At 40.5% G+C, this 22,961-nt stretch overlaps 1 non-coding gene across 1 annotated transcript; it reads right to left on the minus strand.

The window, feature by feature from the left end:
• Positions 1–10,986: 10,986 nt before the first annotated feature.
• Positions 10,987–11,090, minus strand: LOC130972482 (small nucleolar RNA R71). Its single transcript, XR_009083647.1, has one exon. It is a non-coding gene; the product is annotated as a small nucleolar RNA R71 (small nucleolar RNA).
• Positions 11,091–22,961: the final 11,871 nt, after the last annotated feature.

Here is a 22,961-nt window from a genome sequence, read left to right on the forward strand (position 1 = left end):
TGGACCCATGCTAACTTAAGCATCGGAGTGTCATTGCAGGTACCACCACCAACCACTCGGCATACCAAGCTCGGGTCATCAATCCCCCCATCTCGGGCCTCCCTAAGACGACCGAGCTGCACGTTTCAGGTAACCCTCGGAACAATAACCATAGCTTGCTTCAAGCCGACAATCTCCGTGGGATCAACCCTTGCTCACGCAAGGTATTACTTGGACGACCCAGTGCACTTGCTGGTTAGTTGTGCGGGATTGCAAAAGTGTTATTGCAATTTCGTGCACCATGACCTCAGAACGGTTGCTAGTGGGCAATATGGAATGCCCAATAAAGTCTAGCCAACCTCTTGCAATTGGTTTGAGGTCTCCCCTCTTGAGTTGGTTTGGGACACCCTTAGAATTGGTTATCCACTTAGTTCCAGGGAGGCATATGTCCTCTAGAACCTGATCCAACCCCTTATCTACTCTCACCATCCTCCTATTAAAGGAATCAGGATCATCTTGTAGTTGAGGCAACTTGAAGATTTCTCTTATTTTGTCCAGACGGAAGTATATAACTTTCCCTCTGACCATGGTTCTATGGGTATGGTAAGCAGTTCCAGTCATTCTCTGCTTATCTGTTAGCCACAGATTTGAGTAGAATTCCTGAACCATCTTCCTTCCAACCTTTGTTTCGGGATTGGTTAGAACTTCCCATCCTCTGTTTCGAATTTGCTCTTGGATCCCCGGATATTCATCTTCTTTCAGATCAAATTTAACTTCCGGGATCACTGACCTCAGACCCATTATTTTATGATAATGGTCTTCATGTTCTTTGGTTAAGAACTTCTCTTCATTCCAAAGATTCTTTGGATTATTCTCTTTCTTGCCTCTTAAATTGGTTTGTTTTCCTTTAGGAGCCATGATATTGATGAATCTTGGCTTAGTGATCACGGAAAAGCACACCAAACTTAGAGGTTTGCTTGTCCTCAAGCAAAAGGAAAGAGAGAAGAGAGGGGGAGGAAGAGAAAATTCGAATGGTGTGGGTGAAAGGGGGTCCCAAACGTGAATTTATAAGGGAGGGGAGAAGAGATTTCGAAAAAAATAGAAATTTGAAAGGAGATATGAGAAGATATGAAAAGAAATTGAGAAAAGGGTGAGTTTTTGAAGAAGATTTGGGATTAATTTGAAATAGATTTGAAGAATGGTTTTGATTTGTGAAGATTTGAAAGTGAATAATGAAAGGTTGAAGTGCATTTATGTAGAAGAGTATGGTTAAAAAGAGGAAAGTTTGAAAAAATTGAGTTGAAAACAAAAATGTGGTCCCCCCACCTTTCTGGCGTTAAACGCCCAGAATGGCACCCATTCTGGCGTTTAACGCCCATTTGCTACCCCTTTTGGGCGTTTAATGCCCAGCCAGGTGCCCTGGCTGGCGTTAAACGCCAGAAATCCTTTATCACTGGGCGTTTTTCCAAAACGCCCAGGATGCTGCACACCTGGCGTTAAACGCCCAGAATGGTGCCCATTCTGGCGTTTAACGCCCAAAATGGTACCATTACTGGCGTTAAACGCCCAGAATGGTGCCCATTCTAGCGTTTAACGCCCAAAATGCCCCTTACTGGCGTTTTTTCGCCAGTAAGCTCATTTTCTCTGCTTTTTGAGCTGAATCCTTCTGTAACTCTGTGAATTCCTTCATTTTTGATACTTGCCTCTGTAAGAACTAATCATACACCTTCCTAATGACTGGGTTGCCTCCCAGCAAGCGCTTCTTTACTGTCTTTAGCTGGACTTTCACTGAGAATCACTCAAGTCTCAGTTTTGAGCATTCCTGCTCAAAATTTCCTTCAAGATAGTGTTTGATCCTCTGTCCATTAACAATGAACTTCTTGTCAGAATCAATATCCTGAAGCTCAACATATCCATATGGTGATACTCCTGTAATCACATACGGACCCCTCCACCGGGACTTGAGTTTTCCTGGAAACAGTTTGAGCCTGGAGTTGAAGAGCAGAACTTTCTGTCCTGGCTCAAAGACTCTGGTTGACAATCTCTTGTCATGCCACTTCTTTGCCTTTTCCTTATAAATTTTTGCATTTTCAAAGGCATTGAGTCTGAACTCCTCTAGCTCATTTAGCTGGAGCAGTCTTTTCTCACCAGCTAACTGTGCATCCATGTTGAGGAATCTGGTTGCCCAGTAGGCTTTGTGTTCCAGTTCCACAGGCAAATGACAGGCCTTCCCATACACCAATTGGTATGGAGAGGTTCCTATAGGAGTCTTGAATGCTGTTCTGTATGCCCACAGAGCATCATCCAAGCTCTTTGCCCAATCCTTTCTTCGGGCTATTACAGTCCGTTCTAGGATTCTTTTTAGCTCTCTGTTAGAGACTTCAGCTTGCCAATTTGTCTGTGGATGATACGGAGTTGCCACTTTATGGCTGATTCCATATCTAACCATAGCAGAGTATAGCTGTTTATTGCAGAAATGAGTGCCCCCATCACTGATTAGCACTCTGGGGACGCCAAACCTGCTGAAAATGTTTTTCTGGAGAAATTTCAGCACGGTTTTGGTATCATTAGTGGGTGTAGCAATTGCTTCTACCCACTTAGATACATAGTCCACTGCCACCAGAATGTAAGTGTTTGAGTATGATGGTGGGAATGGTCCCATGAAATCAATTCCCCATACATCAAACAATTCTATCTCTAATATTCCTTGTTGAGGCATGGCATATCCGTGAGGCAGGTTACCAGCTCTTTGGCAACTATCACAGTTACGCACAAACTCTCGGGAATCTTTATAGAGAGTAGGCCAGTAGAAGCCGCACTGGAGAACTTTAGTGGCTGTTCGCTCACTTCCAAAATGTCCTCCATACTGTGATCCATGGCAGTGCCATAGGATCCTTCGTGCTTCCTCTCTGGGTACACACCTGCGGATCACTCCGTCAGCACATCTCTTAAAGAGATATGGTTCATCCCAAAGGTAGTATTTGGCATCTGAAATTAATTTCTTTCTCTGCACATAACTGTACTCTTTGGGTATGAACCTCACAGCTTTATAGTTTGCAATATCTGTAAACCATGGAGCTTCCTGGATGGCAAAGAGTTGCTCATCTGGGAAAGTCTCAGAGATCACAGTAGAAGGGAGGGACGCCCCAGCTACTGGTTCTATTCTGGACAGATGATCAGCTACTTGATTCTCTGTCCCTTTTCTGTCTCTTATTTCTATATCAAACTCTTGCAGAAGCAACACCCATCTGATAAGCCTGGGTTTTGAATCCTGCTTTGTGAGTAAGTATTTAAGAGCAGCATGGTCAGTGTACACAATCACCTTTGATCCCACTAGGTAGGATCTAAACTTGTCAATGGCATAGACCACTGCAAGTAATTCTTTTTCTGTGGTTGTGTAATTCTTCTGTGCATCATTTAGAACACGGCTAGCATAATAAATGACATGCAGAAGTTTGTTATGCCTCTGTCCCAACACTGCACCAATGGCATGATCACTGGCATCACACATTAATTCAAATGGTAATGCCCAATCTGGTGCAGAGATGACTAGTGCTGTGACCAGTTTAGCTTTCAGGGTCTCAAATGCCTGCAAACACTGTGTGTCAAACACAAATGGTGTGTCAGCAGCTAACAGGTTACTCAAAGGTTTAGCAATTTTCGAAAAATCCTTGATAAACCTTCTGTAGAATCCTGCATGCCCCAGAAAGCTTCTGATTGCCTTAACATTGGCAGGTGGTGGTAATTTTTCAATTACCTCTACCTTTGCCTTATCCACCTCTATTCCCCTGCTTGAAATTTTGTGTCCAAGGACAATTCCTTCAGTCACCATAAAGTGACATTTCTCCCAGTTTAAAACTAGGTTGGTCTCTTGGCATCTTTTCAGGACAAGTGATAGGTGGTTAAGACAGGAGCTGAATGAGTCTCCATATACTGAGAAGTCATCCATGAAGACTTCCAGAAATTTCTCTACCATATCTGAGAAGATAGAGAGCATGCATCTTTGAAAGGTTGCAGGTGCATTGCACAGACCAAAAGGCATTCTCCTATAGGCAAACACGCCAGAAGGGCATGTGAATGCTGTTTTCTCTTGGTCTTGAGGATCTACTGCAATTTGGTTGTAGCCTGAGTAGCCATCCAAAAAGCAGTAATAATCATGACCAGCTAGTCTTTCTAGCATTTGGTCTATGAATGGTAAAGGAAAATGATCCTTTCTGGTGGCTGTATTGAGCCTTCTGTAGTCAATACACATGCGCCACCCTGTGACTGTTCTTGTAGGAACCAGTTCATTTTTTTCATTATGAACCACTGTCATGCCTCCCTTTTTGGGAACAACTTGGACAGGGCTCACCCAGGGGCTATCAGAAATAGGATAAATAATCCCAGCCTCTAGTAATTTAGTGACCTCTTTCTGCACCACCTCCTTCATGGCTGGATTTAGCCTCCTCTGTGGTTGAACCACTGGTTTGGCATTATCCTCCAATAGGATCTTGTGCATGCATCTGGCTGGGCTAATGCCCTTGAGATCACCTATGGACCACCCAAGAGCTGTCTTGTGTGTCCTTAGCACTTGAATCAGTGCTTCCTCTTCCTGTGAATTTAAGGCAGAGCTTATAATCACTGGAAAAGTTTCACCCTCTCCCAGAAATGCATATTTCAGGGATGGTGGTAATGGTTTGAGTTCAGGCTTAGGAGGCTTATCCTCCTCCTGAGGAATTTTCGAAAATTCCTTTGCCTCCTCTGGCTCTTCCTGATCAGTTTGAGCATCTTTGAAGATGTCCTCAAGCTCTGATTCTAGGCTTTCAGCCATATTGATCTCTTCTACCAGAGAGTCAATAATGTCAGCGCCCATGCAGTCCTCTGGTGTGTCTGGATGCTGCATTGCTTTTACAGCATTCAACTTGAACTCATCCTCATTGACTCTCAAGGTTACTTCCCCTTTTTGTACATCAATGAGAGTTCGTCCAGTTACTAGGAATGGTCTTCCTAGAATGAGGGTTGCACTCTTGTGCTCCTCCATTTCCAGTACCACAAAGTCAGTTGGGAAGGCAAATGGCCCAACCTTGACAATCATGTCCTCTATTATGCCTGATGGGTGTTTAATGGAGCCATCAGCAAGTTGGAGGCATATCCTGGTTGGTTTGACTTCTCCAATCAACCCAAGCTTTCTGATAGTGGATGCAGGTATTAAATTGATACTTGCTCCAAGATCACATAAGGCTGTCTTGGTGTAAGTGCCTTCCAATGTGCATGGTATCAGAAAGCTTCCAGGATCTTGAAGCTTTTCTGGTAAGCTTTTTAGAATGACTGCACTGCATTCTTCAGTGAGAAACACTTTTTCAGTTTCTCTCCAATCCTTCTTATGACTTAAGATCTCTTTCATGAACTTAGCATAAGAGGGTATTTGCTCAAGTGCCTCTGCAAAAGGAATCTTTATTTCAAGAGTCCTTAAATAGTCTGCAAAGCGGGCAAATTGCTTATCCTGTTCCGCTTTGCGGAGTTTCTGAGGATAAGGCATCTTGGCTTGATATTCTTCAACCTTAGATGCTGCAAGTTTATTCCGTACAGAAGTGGTTGAAGAAGCCTTGTTAGAGGAATTACTGTCAGCACTCTCAGGTGTCTGATCCTCCCTTGGCGTTTGGACGCCAGAATTGGGTGGAAAATGGGCGTTTAACGCCAACTTTTCCCCCTTTTCTGGCGTTTGAACGCCAGAACTGGGCAAGGAATGGGCGTTTAACGCCAGCTTTCCTTCCCTTTCTGGCGTTTGAACGCCAATACTCCTCTCTGGGCTCTCACTGTCCTCAGAGGGATTTTGAACAGTGGTTTGGTTGTCCTCTGTCAATTGCTCCTTGTTTGACTTTTTGCTCTTTTGAGCAGTGTTATTCAAGGTCTTCCCACTCCTCAATTGAACTGCTTGACACTCCTCTGTTATCTGTTTAGATATTTGCTGTTTTGCTTGATTCAACTGTAGTTCTATGCTTTTATTAGCAACTTTAGTTTCATTGAGCATCTCTTTAAATTTTGCTAACTGTTCTGTCATCAGGAGTAGTTGTTGATTGAGCTCCATTATCTGTTCTTGAGGATTAGAGTCAGTGACTACTGTCATGACTTCCTCTTCTGGAGAGAACTCATTGCTAGAGTACAGATATTGGTTTCTAGCAACAGTGTCTATAAGCTCTTGAGCTTCTTCAATTGTCTTCCTCATGTGTATAGATCCACCAGCTGAGTGGTCTAAAGACATCTGAGCTTTTTCTGTAAGCCCATAGTAGAAAATGTCTAACTGTACCCACTCTGAAAACATTTCAGAGGGACATTTTCTTAGCATACCTCTATACCTCTCCCAGGCATTGTAAAGGGATTCATTATCCTCTTGTTTAAAGCCTTGGATGTCCAGCCTTAGCTGTGTCATCCTCTTTGGAGGGTAAAAATGATTCAGGAATTTGTCTGACAACTGTTTCCATGTCTTTATGCTTGCTGTAGGTTGGTTATTCAACCACCTTTTAGCTTGATCTTTTACAGCAAATGGAAACAGTAATAGTCTGTAGATATCCTGATCCACCTCTTTATCATGTACTGTGTCAGCAATTTGTAAAAACTGTGCCAGAAACTCAGTAGGTTCTTCCTGTGGAAGACCGGAATACTGGCAATTTTGCTGCACTATGATAATGAGTTGAGGATTTAGCTCAAAGCTGCTTGCTTTGATGGGAGGTATACAGATGCTGCTCCCATATGCAGCTGTAATGGGGTTAGCATAAGACCCCAGAGTCCTCTTGGACTGATTAATTCCACTTAAGTCCATAATGGACAAAAGGGAAATGAGAATGATTGCAAAGAGATAAATTTTGTTTATTTTTATTTTTTTTTGAAATAACCGAAAAAATAAAATACAATAAAATAAAATAAAAGGAAAATAAAATAAAATTCGAAAATTAAAAATAAAATAAGATCAAAGCAAATTGAGAACTGAATCAATTAGTGAAAAAAAAGATTTTGAAAACAGCAATTAAGAAGATATGATTGAAAAATTTTTATGAAAAAGATTTGATTTTTAAAAAGAGGAAAGAGAAAAACACAAAAGACACCAAACTTAAAATTTTTAGAAAATCAAACACTAAATTTTCGAAAATTTTAAGAGAAAAACACAAAGAGGACACCAAACTTAGAATTTTTATGAATCAAAAAGGGACTAAGACTATGCAAAAATGAAAATTTTAAAAGAAAAAAATAAAAGCATGCAATTGACACCAAACTTAGAATATGAAACTAGACTCAACTAAAAGACTCTAAACCAACAAAAATAAAACAGTCCTAATCTAAGCAACAAGATAAGCCGTCAGTTGTCCAAACTCGAACAATCCCCGGCAACGGCGCCAAAAACTTGGTGCACGAAATTGCAATAACACTTTTGCAATCCCGCACAACTAACCAGCAAGTGCACTGGGTCGTCCAAGTAATACCTTGCGTGAGCAAGGGTCGATCCCACGGAGATTGTCGGCTTGAAGCAAGCTATGGTTATCTTGTAAATCTTAGTCAGGATATCAGAAATTATCAGGATTGATTGTAAAAAGCAAAAGAACATGTAATGGTTACTTGTATTGCAGTAATGGAGAATGGGTTGAGGTTTGGAGATGCTCCATCTTCTGAATCTCTGCTTTCCTACTGTCTTCTTCATCAAACACGCAAGCCTCCTTCCATGGCAAGCTCATGTAGGGTTTCGCCGTTGTCAATGGCTACCTCCCATCCGCGCAGTGAAAGCTAATGCACGCACTCTGTCACAGTACTGCCAATCACCGGTTTGGTTCCCTCCCCTACCGGAATAGAATCCCTCTTTTGCGTCTGTCACTAACGCCCAGTAGGTTACAGGTTTGAAGCACGTCACAGTCATTCAATCATTGAATCCTACTCAGAATACCACAGACAAGGTTTAGACCTTTCGGATTCTCTTGAATGCTGCCATCAGGTCCTGCCTATACCACGAAGATTCCGATTAAAGAACCCAAGAGATAACTACTCAATCTAAGATAGAACAGAGGTGGTTGTCAAGCACGTGTTCATAGTTGAGAATGATGATGATTGTCACGGATCATCACATTCATCCGGATTAAGAACAAGTGTTATCTTAGAATCGAAGCAAGCATGATTGAATAAGAAACAGTAGTAATTGCATTAATCCATCAAGACACAGCAGAGCTCCTCACCCCCAACCATGTGGTTTAGAGGCTCATACTGTGGAAAGAAACGTGTACAAAATGTTATGAGGTCATAAGGTACGGATACAATGTCAAAAGATCCTATAAGTAGTAAACTAGTGTCCTAAGGTTTACAGAATTGAGTAAATGACAGAAAAATCCACTTCCGGGCCCACTTGGTGTGTGCTTGGGCTGAGCAATGAAGGAATTTCGTGTAGAGACCTTTTCTGGAGTTAAACGCCAGCTTTCATGCCAGTTTGGGCGTTTAACTCCAAATTTTATGCCAGTTCCGGCGTTTAACGCTGGAATTTCTGTAGGTGACTTTGAGCGCCGGTTTGGGCCATCAAATCTTGGGCAAAGTATGGACTATTATATATTGCTGGAAAGCCCAGGATGTCTACTTTCCAATGCCGTTGAGAGCGCGCCAATTGGGCTTCTGTAGCTCCAGAAAATCCACTTTGAGTGCAGGGAGGTCAGAATCCAACAGCATCTGCAGTCCTTTTCAGTCTCTGGATCAGATTTTTGCTCAGGACCCTCAATTTCAGTCAGAAAATACCTGAAATCACAGAAAAACACACAAACTCATAGTAAAGTCCAGAAAAGTGAATTTTAATTAAAAACTAATAAAAATATACTAAAAACTAACTAAAAGATACTAAAAACATACTAAAAACAATGCCAAAAAGCATACAAATTATCCGCTCATCAGATGGATATTGTGACATGTAATCCTACCAAATTGTGGTTCATGAAACTGTGTGGTATAATCAGTGATCGAGCATCATCTCTTCTTATGAACATTTAAACCAAGGGATTGGGAATTTGTTTGTTTTTAGAGAGAATTGGTGAGCCAAGGGATTGGGATCCAATCATATAAGATTGCCAAGCAAAATTCAATGAATGCATTGGTTGAGGAAGGGATAAAAATGTTTTGATTCGGAGATCTCAATATCTCCTGAAACCCAATGAATTCCCCATTTCTGATCTACCACTTTCTCTTTACATTCTGCAATTAAATTCATGCAATCACCCCGATCCCCTTTTAATTTCAGCAATTTAGCTTCTCGCTCTTTAGTTCATGCAATTTAAGATTCCGCACTTTCAATTTCTTGCCATTTACGTTTCCCGCCAATTTTACATTCCGCAATTCTCATCTAAATCTTGATTCCGCTCAACTAGAACACACTTCTAATCCGAATTGCTCACTCAACCAATCCTTGTGGGATTCGACCTCACTCTATTGTGAGTTTTTTTACTTGACGATAACTGGTGCACTTACCGGAAGGAATTTTGCCGATCGTGCAATTTCCTAAAATCGTGGCTATCAAGTTTATAGCTGTATCACAGCCAGAAAATACCTGAAATCACAGAAAAACACACAAACTCATAGTAAAGCCCAGAAAAGTGAATTTTAATTAAAAACTAATAAAAATGTAATAAAAACTAACTAAAATATGCTAAAAACATACTAAAAACAATGCCAAAAAGCGTATAAATTATCCGCTCATCACAACACCAAACTTAAATTGTTGCTTGTCCCCAAGCAACTGAAAGTCAAAATAGAATAAAAAGAAGAGAATATACTATAGACTCCAAAATATCAAAGAAACTTAGCTCCAATTAGATGAGCGGGACTAGTAGCTTTTTGCTTCTGAACAGTTTTGGCATCTCACTTTATCCTTTGAAGTTTAGAATGATTGGCATCTATAGGAACTCAGAACTCAGATAGTGTTATTGATTCTCCTAGTTAAGTATGATGATTCTTGAACATAGCTACTTTATGAGTCTTGGATGTGGCCCAAAGCACTCTGTCTTCCAGTATTACCACCGGATACATTCATGCCACAGACACATGACTGGGTGAACCTTTTCAGATTGTGACTCAGCTTTGCTAGAGTCCCCAATCAGAGGTGTCCAGGGTTCTTAAGCACACTCTTTTTTTTTTTTGCCTTGGATCACTCAGCGTTGCCGGGGATTGGTTTTCGATTGACAACTCTCAAATTGGAAGTTAACTAGATTGAGCACTTTTCTTGTTTTGTTAATTCAGTTCAAGTTACTTGTTGAATTTTAATTTCTGCACTCTGTTACTTGCTTTCTTTCTTTTTGCCTTTAAATTCAAGCAACTAACTCACTGTCTCACTAACTATTTGAATTAATTCCTCAACTGCTCTAACCATACTCTTCCATTAATCAAGAGTATTTCACTTGTTTGTTGCCTGTGCTGTGTTCTTGTATGACAGGTAGGAGAAGAGAGACATCAACTCATCCATATACCGAACCAGAGGGGACCCTTCATAAACTTAGAAGGGAAGCAAGAGGAAAGAGAGTACTGAGAGAAGAAGAATCTGAAGGAGAATCTGAGGACAATTTTGAGGAAGCTCTAGATCTCAACATGGATAGAGAAGTTCACAACCATGAGAGAGCTGATGGAAACAATGCCATTCCCGAGAGGAGGGTTCTTGGTTCATACATAAACCCAACCTCTGGGAATTGTGGTAGCAGCATTCAGAAACCACCCATTCAGGCCAACAATTTTGAACTCAAACCACAACTAATATCACTGGTGGAGAATCATTGTTCATTTGGTGGGAGTGCTAATGAAGATCCAAACCAACATCTCACAAAATTCCTGAGAATTTGCGACACTGTGAAGTCCAGTGGAGTCCAGGAAGATGCCTATAAACTGCTCTTGTTCCCATTTTCACTTAGGGACAAGGCAGCTAAGTGGCTGGAATCATTTCCAAGGGGGAGCCTAACAACCTGGGATGAGGTGGAAAGCAAGTTTCTGGCACGTTTCTACCCCCCACAAAAGGTCAATAGGCTTCGATCTGAGGTTCAGACTTTTAGACAACAAGATGGTGAAACTCTCTATGAGGCATGGGAGAGGTTCAAGGATTTGACAAGGAAATGCCCACCAGACATGTTCCATGACTGGGTGCAATTGCATATTTTCTATGATGGACTTTCTTATGAATCAAGGAAGGCTGTAGACCATTCATCAGGAGATTCATTGAACAGGAAAAAGACTGTGGAAGAAGCCATTGAAGTGATTGAGACAGTGGCTGAGAATGAGTTCTACTATGCTTCAGAGAGACACAACACTAAGGGAGTCATGGCGCTGAACCATGTTGATACAATTCTAGCCCAAAACAAGGTGTTTGCCAAGCAACTAGCAGAGCTCACCAGGAAATTAGAAACAAATCAAGTGGCTGCAATACACACACAAGATCAAGAGGAGGTAAGCACTAAATGAGGTGATTGGGAAGAGGCCAACTATGTGGGAAATCAACAAAGGCAACCATATGATCCACATTCCAACACTTACAACCCAGGCTGGAAAAACCACCCAAACTTTGGGTGGGGAAACCAGCAAACCCAACCACAAAACCACAAACCTTACAACCCCAACCAACATAACAATTCCACATACCAAAACTCCAACCAAAGATCATACCAAGCCACACAAAACACTTACTCCCAACCACCATATCATGGCCAAAATAATCAACCTGCCCAACCTAATCCGAACCAACAATTTCAAGATCAATTAAACAGGATAGAAGGAATGCTTGCAAACATGGGTCAAGACATAAGTGAGTTGAAAAGCTTTAGGGATGATGTGAGATCTACCTTAAGGAACCATGGTGAAAAACTCAAGAGGATGGAGTCTCGAGTAGGAGAGCTATCTCAACAGGCCCCCAAGTCAACTGCAGTGTTCCCTAGTGACACAGAAAAGAATCCTAAAGGGGAACAAAAGGGAGTGAGATGGGAAGAATGCAAGGCCATCACCATATTGAAGGAAGTCTCAGAAGAAGAAGGAATCAGACCCTCAGAACAGGAGCCAAAAATCTTGAAGGAAGGTGTGGAAGAAGCTAAGCAGGAAAGTGAAACTGAGCAAGCCAAGGAACTGCAAAATAAAGGCATGCTGGAAACATACCAACCAAAAGCACCATTTCCTCAGAGGTTAGGAGGAGGTGAAAAAGGGAAAACATATTCAAGGTTTTTAGAGACATTTAAGTCTCTCCATATCAATATTCCCTTTCTTGAGATTCTCCAGCAGATGCCTACACATATCAAGTATTTGAAGGAATTGCTGGGCAAGAAAAGAGTTTTGAAGGGAGGACAAACTGTAATAATGAACAAAGAATGCAGTGCCCTCATCAAGAAGGACATAGTCTCTTAGAAAACAGACCCAGGAAGTTTTCATATCCCCTGCATCATAGGGGAAACAAAAATTGACAGAGGATTCTGTGATCTAGGAGCTAGCATAAATGTGATGCCTCTGACTCTTATGAAGAGGCTACAACTGAATGAGGTGAGATCCACTGATGTAATCATACAACTGGATGACAAAACTCAGAAGCAAGCTGAAGGGGTAGTTGAGAATGTGCTGGTGAAAGTGGGAAATTATTTCTTCCCCACAGACTTTGTCATTTTGGACATGGAGGAAAGCTACCTACACCCTATCATTCTGGGAAGGCCATTTCTAGCCACTGCTAGAGCGCTCATAGATGTAGAACAAGGAGAGCTAATTTTGAGAATACATGATGAACAGCTCATTTTCCATGTTTTCAAACCTGCATCTGAGCCTGAACCAGAACCTGAAAAGCCTAAGGATGATAGTAGCCATCTGTGTTTGGAGGAAAGCAACCCAGCAGCTGAAACTCTGAAACAGTCCTTGGAAGGCAAACAAGAATTGCAAGAGTTAAAGCCACAAGAATCAATAGAAACAGCTCAGAAGGATCCTCCTGGCATAAGGGTCAATGAAGAAATCCTCAAGAGAGAGGGAAGAATTGTAAAGAAATTGCCAAGAGGGTGGAGAAACAAGAAAATTCCCACTGAAGGTTTCTCTCCGGGAGATAAAGTGATATCAAGTCATTATCTGCCAATCCCACCTGGCCTCAAAACCATTCCTTCCCAGCTCCCTCAAGTGTTCACAATCAGGAAAGTTCTTTCTATGGAACATTTGGAAATCATGAAGGAATCAAATGGGGACGTTTTCATAGTGAGAGGAGAGGACATCAAGCACTACAATCCACCCTAACAAGGGACAACCGTCAAGCTAATGACGTTAACGAAGCGCTTGTTGGGAGGCAACCCAACCTGAGGTAATACTCCTTTGCTGTTTCTTTTATTTGTTTCAATAAAAAGGTGAAGTAGTTTCTGTGCATTGCAAAGAATTAAGTTTGGTGTTTCACACCAAACAATGAATTCGTGGATCAATAATTCAAAGGGGAATGTGTGACTCTAAGTTTGGTGTTCCACCATATAGATCAACTGAACACAACAACCTTTGAATTATATGAAAGGAACAACCATTCTAAGCAATCACAGAAATGCTTAAAATCCTTAGCAGCAACTTCATTCCAAGGAGAATTCAAGGATTCAAAGAGCAGAGGAGTAAGTAGGAGACTAAGTTTGGTGTTCACACACCAACTTAAGACTCAGACACTTGCCCATACATAGTTGAGCTAACCATTCAAGTGCTTGAGAAGCAAGCAACTTCATCACTCTTTGCAGGAAAGGAAACAAGGATCTTAGAAAGAACATGAAGCAACAACTAGGAGAAGAAGGAGAAATCAAATTGTTTCCTGGCAACAAAGAGAAAACAAGAAATTTCACAAGGTGGTGTTGTTCCTTGACCATTCTTTAAAAGGCAAACAAAAGCATGCTTGTTCTGGTTTAAACTGTAATTGTTGAATCTTTCTGGAATGTGAAGTTTTTAGTATGAGTGTTGGTTTACTGCTTTGAATAAAGTGAATGCCTAGATGTTTGGATATAACTTCACCTTCTTAAACAAATGCTTGCCATGCTTGTTCTGTTTCCAAAAATAAAAGAAAAGTTTGAACAAAAGTAACTTGGCTCAATTAGTGACAAATCAAGTAGAATTAAGTGGTGGTATGCATGCTTGATTGTTTAGTCAGATCACTGGAAATTGAGTGTAGAATTATCATTTTTGTGTAGAAGTTTGAATACTGTCTATGGATCTTGATGACTAAATGTCTTTGGCCATGAAAAAGAAAGAAAAAGAAGAAGAAAAAGCCACTGAAAAAGGGCAACCAAAAAGCAAAAAAATTGAGAAAGTAGGCTAGGCACCAATGGTTTGAACTTCTGAGACAAATGCCTGTGGTGTTTATGTATTAAGGATATGCTTGGATGAATAGGTTCTGAGGAGTGTTTCAACACTTGGTAACTTGGGTTAACTAACCCGGGATTATCAACCAAAAGTCCATTATCAAGAGCAACCTAAATACAAAACATTTAGTCACACAAAGAGGTGCTGGGCACCAATGTCTCAAGAAGAAATGTGAACTAAAATGCCTGTAGTGGATATGTGTAGTGCACTGATAAGAAAAAGAAAATGCCAAAGGCTTGTGCAACACATGACACCGAGCAAACAAGGAGCAAAGGAGCTCTAAGAAAAAGAAAAACAAAGAAGAGAAAAGTGCCAAGGACATAAGAATAACAAGAGGCCATAGCAGTGTTTGATGGATGCAATGAAAAAGTGATGCTGCAACTTTCTGCATAAAACCCTTCTGATGAACTTCAAATGCTTGCTAATATAGCCAATGTAATTGCTTTCTGTTTCATACTTTCTTCTCAAGTAACTCAGGACTTGCTTAGGGACAAGCAAGTATTAAGTTTGGTGTTGTGATGCCAAGGCATCTTAGGCTAGTTTCACTAGCATTTTTCTGTTAGTTTTAGTTGTTTTATGCATTTTCTTGAGCTTAAAGTAACCAAGAATGGTTAAATGAATAACAAAGCAATGAACCATCCAAACAGTATGATTTTGATGCAAATTTCATGAGTTTTTAGTTATATTACTTGAATGCTATGAATGAAAGATTTCTCATGAAATTTTGCAAGACTTTGATGCAGTTGTTTGGATGATTTCAGGGAAGAAGAGGCTAGGCAAGGAAGCAACAAAATCAATAAAGGAAGCTTGAATATCACATGTGGAGTTTAAGCTCCAGTTTAAGCTTAAACTGGAGCTTAAACGCCAAAATCAGGAAAAGATGAAAGTAGCGTTTAACCTCCAGTTTAACCTTAAACTGGAAGTTAAACGCCAGAATTGAGAAATGCACCAGGGAGCCATTTCCACGTTTAAGCTCCAGTTTAACCTTAAACTGGAGCTTAAACGTGTTCGACCAAAATTCTCCTCCAGGGTTGCTTTCTTCATTTCCACGTTTAAACTTCAGTTTAACCTTAAACTGAAGCTTAAAGGTGTTCGACAATTCCACACTCCAGGGTTGCCTTCTTCCATTTCCACGTTTAAGCTTCAGTTTAACCTTAAACTGAAGCTTAAACGTGTTCGACTACTTTACCCTCCAGGGTTGCTTTCTTCCATTTCCACGTTTAAGCTTCAGTTTAACCTTAAACTGAAGCTTAAACGTGCTTGAATTATACCACCTCCAGGAGTGTCCAACGTTTAAGTTGCAGTTTAAGCTTAAACTGCAACTTAAACGCCACTAATTGAAAAGGGTTTCTGGGCCAAAGATATTGTAGTTTAAGTTAGCATTTGAGCACAAACATTAACTTAAACGTACTCTGGTATGAAACCCAATTGAATATCATGGTTTATGGGATTGGGCCTGAAGAATTGATGAGTCTGGAATTTCAATTTGTTGAGTCATGTGTCATTACTTGATTATCACTAAGTTAGCTCAATGAATGTTATAGAATTGGATCAGCAGCCTCATCAGGATTATGGATCATAAACCCAAAGCAAAAGGAAATTAGGGAAAGGCCTCAAAGCCCAAGAAACACAATAGAAGCTCAATTTAGAAAGTGTATAAATAGGATAGAATTTAAGTTGGTTGGAGGACGCTGAAACTTTTGGGATCATTTTTTCTAGTTTTCATACTTTTTGTAATTGAATTCAGAGCTATGACTCACTAAACCCCCTTTCATTGGGTTAGGGAGCTCTATTGTAATTCAATGAATCAATAATAGTTTTTATCTTCTTCTTCAATCTTTTCTCTTGAATTTTGTTAGAAAGCGTCTCGATCTAATTCCATTGGTTAGTTGTCTTGGGAAAGAAACTATCCATAATTGGAATCCTTCGGAACCTTGGGAAAGGAATGGAGGATTCATGCTAGAGAAGCTTTCTCACAGTGAATTGGATTGGGGTTTGGATGGATATTGTGACATGTAATCCTACCAAATTGTGGTTCATGAAACTGTGTGGTATAATCAGTGATCGAGCATCATCTCTTCTTATGAACATTTAAACCAAGGGATTGGGAATTTGTTTGTTTTTAGAGAGAATTGGTGAGCCAAGGGATTGGGATCCAATCATATAAGATTGCCAAGCAAAATTCAATGAATGCATTGGTTGAGGAAGGGATAAAAATGTTTTGATTCGGAGATCTCAATATCTCCTGAAACCCAATGAATTCCCCATTTTTGATCTACCACTTTCTCTTTACATTCTGCAATTAAATTCATGCAATCACCCCGATCCCCTTTTAATTTCAGCAATTTAGCTTCTCGCTCTTTAGTTCATGCAATTTAAGATTCCGCACTTTCAATTTCTTGCCATTTACGTTTCCCGCCAATTTTACATTCCGCAATTCTCATCTAAATCTTGATTCCGCTCAACTAGAACACACTTCTAATCCGAATTGCTCACTCAACCAATCCTTGTGGGATTCGACCTCACTCTATTGTGAGTTTTTTTACTTGACGATAACTGGTGCACTTGCCGGAAGGAATTTTGCCGATCGTGCAATTTCCTAAAATCGTGGCTATCAAGTTTATAGCTGTATCACAGCCAGAAAATACCTGAAATCACAGAAAAACACACAAACTCATAGTAAAGCCCAGAAAAGTGAATTTTAATTAAAAACTAATAAAAATGTAATAAAAACTAACTAAAATATGCTAAAAACATACTAAAAACAATGCCAAAAAGCGTATAAATTATCCGCTCATCACAACACCAAACTTAAATTGTTGCTTGTCCCCAAGCAACTGAAAGTCAAAATAGAATAAAAAGAAGAGAATATACTATAGACTCCAAAATATCAAAGAAACTTAGCTCCAATTAGATGAGCGGGACTAGTAGATTTTTGCTTCTGAACAGTTTTGGCATCTCACTTTATCCTTTGAAGTTTAGAATGATTGGCATCTATAGGAACTCAGAACTCAGATAGTGTTATTGATTCTCCTAGTTAAGTATGATGATTCTTGAACATAGCTACTTTATGAGTCTTGGCTGTGGCCCAAAGCACTCTGTCTTCCAGTATTACCACCGGATACATTCATGCCACAGACACATGACTGGGTGAACCTTTTCAGATTGTGACTCAGCTTTGCTAGAGTCCCCAATCAGAGGTGTCCAGGGTTCTTAAGCACACTCTTTTTTTTTTTTGCCTTGGATCACTTAGAAATTTTTTTTACTACTTTTTCTTGCTTCAAAAATCAATTTGATGATTTTTCAGATCCTCAATAACATTTCTCCTTTTCCATCATTCTTTCAAGAGCCAACAAGTTTAACATTCTTTAATCAACAAATTCAAAAGACATATGCACTGTTCAAGCATTCATTCAGAAAACAAAAATTATTATCACCACATCAAACTAATTCAACTAGTTTCAGAGATGAATTTGAAATCCTGTACTTCTTATTCTTTTGTGATTAGAGCATTTTTCATTTAAGAAAGGTGATGGATTCATAGGACATTTATAGCTTTAAGACATGAACCTTAAATTTTATTAATCATGAATTAAGAACATGACTCAAAAATAGATATAAGATAAGACTAATAGTAATAGAAAACAGAATTTTAAATGACTCTAAAATAGACTCCTAATGATAGAGATTATCACAGAGTTAGGACTCAACAACCTTGATCTTGAGAAGTGGATGCTCCCTCAACTTGTGGGGTATTTGACCCTTCAAGGGAGAGCTTCTGGCACTTCAGCTCCTATAGCTCACGCCCCTGCTTCTCTTGTTCCTTCAGCAATTTGCAGAGCATGCAGTTTTGATTCTGCTGTTCTTCCTTAATTTGTTCCATAGCTTCTTGCAGCTTGGCAACAGATGCTTCTAGGCGAATCTAGTAGTCAATTTCAGGAAGTTCAGGGAGGAACTCCTGCGCCCTCCTTTTGATAGAGTTATCTTGCATTTGTCCTTCCATTGACCTCTTGGTGATTGGGTGTTCAATTGGGATGAATTCATCTACTCCCATCCTCACCCCAGCATCTTTACATAGCAAAGAGATTAAGCTTGGGTAAGCTAGTTTGGCTTCAGTGGAGTTCTTGTTTGCAATTGTGTAAATCTCACAAGCAATCAGATGATGAATCTCCACTTCTTTACCCAGCATGATGCAATGAATCATCACTGCTCTCTTGATAGTAACCTCAGAACGGTTACTAGTGGGCAAGATAGAAAGCCCTATGAAGTCCAACCAGCCTCTTGCAACTGGTTTGAGATCTCCACTTGGTTCCAGGGAGGCATATGTCCTCTAGAACTTGATCCAACCCCTTATCTACTCTCACCATTCTCCTATTAAAGGATTCAGGATCATCTTGTAGTTGAGGCAATTTGAAGACCTCTCTTATTTTGTCCAGATGGAAGTAAATAATTCTCCCTCTGACCATGGTTCTGTAGGTATGAAAAGCGGTTTCAGTCATTCTCTACTTATCTGTTAACCACAGATTTCAGTAGAATTCCTGAACCATGTTTCTTCCAACCTTTTGTCTCAGGGTTGGTTAGAACTTCCCATCCTCTGTTTCGAATTTGCTCTTGGATCTCTGGATATTCATCTTCTTTCAGATCAAATTTAACTTCCGGAATCACTGACCTTAGACCTATTATTTTGTGGTAATGGTCTGGATGTTCTTTGGTTAAGAACCTCTCTTGACTCCAAAGGTCCTTTGGAGCATTCTCTTGCTTGCCTCTTGAATTGGTTTGTTTTCCTTTGGGAGCCATGATCTTGATGAGCCTTAGCTTAGTGATCACGGAAAAACACACCAAACTTAGAGGTTTGCTTGTCCTCAAGCAAAAAAAAGAAAGGAAAGAGGAGAGAGAGGAGGAGGGCAAATTCGAATGGTGAGGAAAGGGGAATGGCCAAACGTGTATTTATAAGGGAGGGGGAGAGATTTCGAAAATTTTGAAGGAAATTTGAGAAGATATGGAAAGAATTTGAGAGATATTTGAGTTTTTGAAGAAGATTTAGAAAGGATTTGAAAGAGATTTGAAGAATAATTTTAATTTTGAAAATTTGAAGGTGAATGATGAAAGTTTGAAATGTGTTTATGTAGAAAATTATGGATCAAAACAGGAAAGTTTGAAAAAATTTGAAGTGGAAAACAAAATCTCTGTCCCCCACCTATTTGGCGTTAAACGCCCAGAATGGTATCCATTTTGGTGTTTAACGCCCAAATGTTGGCCAATTTGGGCGTTTAACGCCCAGCCAGGTACCCTGGCTGGTGTTAAACGCCAGAAACCCCTTCATCACTGGGCGTTTTGCTAAACGCCCAAGATGCTGCACAGCTGGCGTTAAACGCCCAGAATGGTGCCCATTCTGGCATTTAACGCCCAAAATGGTATCTTTACTGGCGTTAAACTCCCAGAATGGTGCCCATTCTAACGTTTAACGCCCAGAGTACCCCTTATTGGCGTTTTTTCACCAGCAAGCTCCTTTTCTCTGCTTTTTGCACTGAATCCTTTTGTAACTCTGTGAATTCCTTCAATTTTGATGATCACCCTTTGAGAATATGTATCAAACTTTTATTAAACAAAACAGATAACCTGCTAATGACTTGGTTGCCTCCCAGCAAGCGCTTCTTTATTGTCTTTAGCTGGACCTTTACTGAGATTTATTCAAGCCTCAGTTTTGAGCATTCTTGCTCAAAATTGCTTTCAAGATAATGCTTGATCCTCTGTCCATTAACAATGAACTTTTTGTCAGAATCAATATCCTGAAGCTCAACATATCCATATGGTGACACTCCTATAATCACATACGAACCTCTCCACCGGGATTTAAGTTTTCCTGGGAACAATTTGAGCCTAGAGTTGAAGAGCAGAAATTTTTGTCCTGGCTCAAAGACTCTGGATGACAACTTCTTGTCATGCCACTTCTTTGCCTTTTCCTTATAAATTTTTGCATTTTCAAAGGCACTGAGTCTAAATTCATCTAGCTCATTTAGCTGGAGTAATCTTTTTTCACCAGCTAACTTAGCATCCAGGTTTAGGAATCTGGTCGCCCAGTAGGCTTTATGTTCCAGTTCCACGGGCAGATGACAGGCCTTGCCATACACAAGTTGGTATGGAGAGGTTCCTATAGGAGTCTTGAATGCTGTTCTGTATGCCCACAGAGCATCATCCAAGCTCTTTGCCCAATCCTTTCTACGGGCAATTACAGTCCGTTTTAGGATTCTTTTTAACTCTCTGTTAGAGACTTCAGCTTGCCCATTTGTCTGTGGATGATACGGAGTTGTTACTTTGTGGCTAATTCCATATTGGACCATAGCAGAGTACAGCTGTTTGTTGCAAAAATGAGTGCCTCCATCACTGATTAGGACTCTGGGAACACCAAATCTACTGAAGATGTGTTTCTAGAGGAATTTCAGCACGGTCTTAGTATCATTAGTGGGTGTAGCAATTGTTTCTACCCATTTAGATACATAGTCTACTGCCACCATAATGTAAGTGTTTGAGTATGATGGTGGGAACGGACCCATGAAGTCAATACCCCATACATCAAACAATTCAATCTCTAAGATCCCTTGTTGAGGCATGGCGTATCCATGAGGCAAGTTACCAGCTCTTTGGTAACTGTCACAGCTACGCACAAACTCTCGGGCATCTCTATAGAGAGTAGGCCAGTAGAAGCCACATTGGAGGACCTTAGTGGCTGTTCGCTCACTTTCGAAATGTCCCCCATACTGTGATCCATGGCAGTGCCACAGGATCCTTTGTGCTTCCTCTCTGGGTACACATCTGTGGATCATTTCGTCTGCACATCTCTTAAAGAGATATGGCTCATCCCATAGGTAGTACTTGGCATCTGAAATTAATTTCTTTCTTGGCACCCTGCTGTACTCCTGGGGTATGAACCTCACAGCTTTATAATTTGCAATATCTGCAAACCATGGAGCTTACTGAATGGCAAAGAGTTGCTGATCTGGGAAAGTCTCAGAGATCTCAGTAGAAGGGAGGGACGCCCCAGCTACTGGTTCTATTCGAGACAGATGATCAGCTACTTGGTTCTCTGTCCCTTTTCTGTCTCTTATTTCTATATCAAACTCTTGCAGAAGTAGCACCCACCTTATGAGCCTGGGTTTTGAATCCTGCTTTGTGAGTAAGTATTTAAGAGCAGCATGGTCAGTGTACACAATCACTTTTGACCCTACTAAATAGGATCTAAACTTGTCAATGGCATAGACCACTGCAAGTAACTCTTTTTCTGTGGTTGTAAAATTCTTCTGTGCATCATTTAAAACATGGCTAGCATAATAAATGACGTGCAGAAGCTTGTTATGCCTCTGTCCCAACACTGCACCAATGGCATGGTCACTGGCATCACACATTAGTTCGAATGGCAATGTCCAGTCTGGTGTAGAGATGACTGGTGCTGTGACCAGCTTGGCTTTCAGGGTCTCAAACGCCTGCAGACACTGAGTGTCAAACACAAATGGTGTGTCAGCAGCTAGCAGGTTTCTCAGAGATTTTGCAAATTTTAAAAAATCCTTTATAAACCTTCTGTAGAATCCTGCATGCCCCAGAAAGCTTCTGATTGCCTTAACATTGGCAGGTGGTGGTAATTTTTCAATTACCTCTACCTTTGCTTTATCCACCTCTATTCCCTTGGTTGAAATTTTGTGCCCAAGGACAATTCCTTCAGTCACCATAAAGTGACATTTCTCCCAGTTTAAAACCAGGTTAGTCTCTTGGCACCTTTTCAGGACAAGTGCTAGATGGTTAAGACAGGAGTTGAATGAGTCTCCATATACTGAGAAGTCATCCATGAAGACTTCCAGAAACTTCTCCACCATATCAGAGAAGATGGATAGCATGCATCTCTGAAAAGTTGCAGGTGCATTACACAAACCAAAAGGCATTCTTCTGTAGGCAAACACACAAGAAGGGCAAGTGAATGCTGTTTTCTCTTGGTCTTGAGGATCTACTGCAATTTGGTTGTAACCTGAATAGCCATCCAAAAAGCAGTAATAATCATGACCAGCTAGTCTTTCTAGCATTTGGTCTATGAATGGTAAAGGAAAATGATCCTTTCTAGTGGCTGTATTGAGCCTTCTGTAGTCAATACACATACGCCACCCTGTAACTGTTCTTGTAGGAACCAGTCCATTCTTTTCATTATGAACCACTGTCATGCCTTCCTTCTTGGGGACAACTTGGACAGGGCTCACCCAGGGGCTATTAGAAATGGGATAAATAATCCCAACCTCAAGTAATTTAGTGACCTCTTTCTGCACCACCTCCTTTATGGCTGGATTTAGCCGCCTTTGTGGTTGAACCACTAGTTTGGCATTATCCTCCAATAGGATCTTGTGCATGCATCTTGCTGGGCTAATGCCCTTAGGATCACTTATGGACCACCCAAGAGCTGTCTTGTATGTCCTTAGCACTTGAATCAGTGCTTCCTCTTCCTGTGGATTTAAAGCAGAGCTTATGATCACTGGAAAAGTGTCACCCTCTCCCAGAAATGCATACTTCAGGGATGGTGGTAGTAGTTTGAGCTCAGGTTTGGGAGGCTTATCCTCTTCCTGAGGAATTTTCAAAAATTCTTTTGTTTCCTCTAGTTCTTTGATACGTAAAAATTT

This window comes from Arachis stenosperma, chromosome 3, assembly GCF_014773155.1.
Source record: "Arachis stenosperma cultivar V10309 chromosome 3, arast.V10309.gnm1.PFL2, whole genome shotgun sequence".
In the NCBI taxonomy this organism is placed as follows: domain Eukaryota; kingdom Viridiplantae; phylum Streptophyta; class Magnoliopsida; order Fabales; family Fabaceae; genus Arachis; species Arachis stenosperma.